Source organism: Octodon degus, unplaced genomic scaffold (genome assembly GCF_000260255.1).
Source record: "Octodon degus isolate 3935 unplaced genomic scaffold, OctDeg1.0 scaffold00023, whole genome shotgun sequence".
NCBI lineage: Eukaryota > Metazoa > Chordata > Mammalia > Rodentia > Octodontidae > Octodon > Octodon degus.
The window spans coordinates 1,840,144-1,842,719 of record NW_004524599.1 but is presented as its reverse complement, the minus strand read 5'-3'; the positions used below and the strand labels follow the sequence as shown (position 1 = coordinate 1,842,719).

General features: G+C 45.8%; 1 long non-coding RNA gene across 1 annotated transcript; it reads left to right on the top strand.

Annotated features, from left to right (window-relative positions):
• Positions 1–432: 432 nt before the first annotated feature.
• Positions 433–2,104, top strand: LOC111815893. The gene is made up of 2 exons (XR_002820519.1): positions 433–688; positions 1,250–2,104. It is a non-coding gene; the product is annotated as an uncharacterized LOC111815893 (long non-coding RNA).
• The last annotated feature ends 472 nt before the right edge of the window (positions 2,105–2,576 follow it).

The window sequence follows — 2,576 nt, the reverse complement described above, 5'->3', positions numbered from 1 at the left end:
GAATTCCTTTTGGCTGTGAAGATCTTGGGGTAAAATGACAACATTTTCTAAAATAGAGTTTTGTCTTTAAGCATTAGTTTGATTTAAACATTCAGATTCAACTGTAATATATATATATATATATATATATATATATATATATATATGAGAGCAGTGTGTGTGTGTGTAAAATCACTAAGTTCCCTAGAGCTCCTTAGAGCATGAATAAACATATGGACTGTTCTCTTACACCTACTCCACAAGTCTGAGTATTGAGGATTTATATAGTTAGAGACTATGTGGTGTAAATATGTATAAATTTATATTGTGTTAATTTATGGCATGCGGTACAGAAGGCTGTTTGCAAGTTGCAGAGTACTTCTTCCCACACTTCTGCTAAAATATTCATCTCTGGGTTTCTTTCCCATGTTTTCCTTTGTCTCCCTGCAGATGTTCGGGCAGCCTGTGTTCAGGGAGTGGTGCATCTCGGAAGTCTACTTCCTGAATGCAACTCGGGGAAGAAGGCAGCATCTCCATTTGGGTTTGCGGGACAGGCTACTTCTCATCACCTTGGTCCTGCTGCTGCTGTCATGAAGGCGGCTGGCTGTAGTGTGTAGAGGGTGTGCAACTACCCTGTCCTTGTAGCTGCTGTTCCCTGGCTGGAATGACTCTAGGATCCAGAGTGCAGACAAACAGCCCTGCAGTCTTGGTACAGGACTCTCTCCTTATCCACAGGGACTAAGTTCCACATCTCCCCGTGGACGCCTGCAACTTCCGACTGTCCCATACCCTACAGATCCCATGTATGTTTCCTGAGGTGCAATGAAATTCAACTTAGTAGGCAAGGAGTGAACAATAATAATGAATGGTAAAACAGAACAATTAATATAGCACACTAAAAGTTATTTGAAACTTAAGAACTTTGTGCTTCTGGAATTTTCTGTTTAATATTCTTGGGCCACAGTTGGCTAAGGGAAACTGAATGCGGAGGAAGTGAAACCATAGGGCAGGGACTGCTGGAGACACATATCAAAACTGCTTCTTGGATCTTTGCAGGACAAGTTGAGTCTCTCCTAGTGGGCCCTGGTTTCACCTATCTTTGGTTATCTGCAGCTCTGTTGAAGGAAAAGGCCGGTCACAGATGAATGAAGTCGAAAGTGCTTGCAAACCGCATTTCATTTAACGTGCCCTTTCACCAGTGTGAGCTTTTAACAGGACTCATATTGACCTGTTTGAGGTAATCAATGTCTTCCTTCCTGCCCTCCCTCAGCGAGGAGTGCTAATGGGGACTGAGAGGATTGGGAAGGAGTCAGCGGGCAGGAAGAGGAAGAGAAACAGCCCCACACCGACAGACAGAGCCTGAATGATCACACACCAGCTGGAGGTGGAAAGAGTTTTCCACCATCTGTGAGGACTCCGCGGATGGGTGATTGCGTCCACCAAGGACATCCATTTCTCCAAGCTTAGGGAAAATCAGCTGGGGAGGTAGGCTTAGGCTGTTCACCTCTCCTCTTGCCCTGACAACAGCACTACTTATGAGATTTGAGAGGACGCCAACACGCGACAGCGACAAAATCACATTTGCACGGTCCGTCAACATTCTGACACTTTTTGAAATACATATTGCTACCTCTACCCTGCGAACCCTTTCCAACTGCCTGAGTAGAAGGAAACTTTATCTGGGAAGAAAGAACATCGTGCAAGTAAGCGAGGGCCTTGAAGTCACATAGCTGGGAAACGCCGTGGGCTTCACTCCAGCTGTGGTCGTATTTTCCAAGAATAGGGGCACCCTTCAGATGCACGTGTGCATCCGAGTTCCGTGAGCAAGCTACATTTCCAGTATTTACTGAGATCTAAGTTGTGCGGACTCACCCAGAGTTCCTGCCCCGTTTTTCCAATGTCCTGAGCTTCTCTTCCCTTGCTCTTCTCCTTTGGCCACGCCCCACTCCCAGAGAGAAGGCGGGTGCATGCTGGTAATGAAAGGTTTACCCTGGGGAGACGTGTGAAAACCTTGAGAAACCTCCCCAAAATATAGTTGAGTAGATTTCTGTGTAGGAATTGTTTAAGGGGCAGGTTAGACTTTGGTCTTTAAGTAAGGAGAGGTCATACATAGATTGTTAAAAAATCACAAATAATTTATATGGGTTTATGGTTTGAGGGGAGCACAGTGGACAATCTATTGTGGTTTAAGTGCAAAGTGTCACCCCCAAAGCCCATGTGAGGAAGGCAACTGGATCATGGTGTGTTGTGCTCACCAGTGGATTCGTCTATTAAGGGGTTCGCCAGCCAATGTGCTATATGACGCGGGGCCCAGCTGGAGGCGGGTCCTGGGGGCTGACTCAGAAGTGATGTTCTTGTGTCCAGCTCCTCTGTGTGCTTCCTGGGTGCCACAGTTTGAGCACCGTTTCCTTCTGCCTGGCTCTCTGCTGTCCTGTTTCTGACTTGGGTCAGTGACTACGTGGTGAAAGTACGATTCTTAAATAAACCTTCCTTTCTTTAAGTGGTTGGTTTTAAGTATTTTGTCTCGGCGATGGGAACGTGGCCAAGAAAATCTAACAGTTCTTTAAGGAAGAGACTATTAAGCTCCCATTGCTACT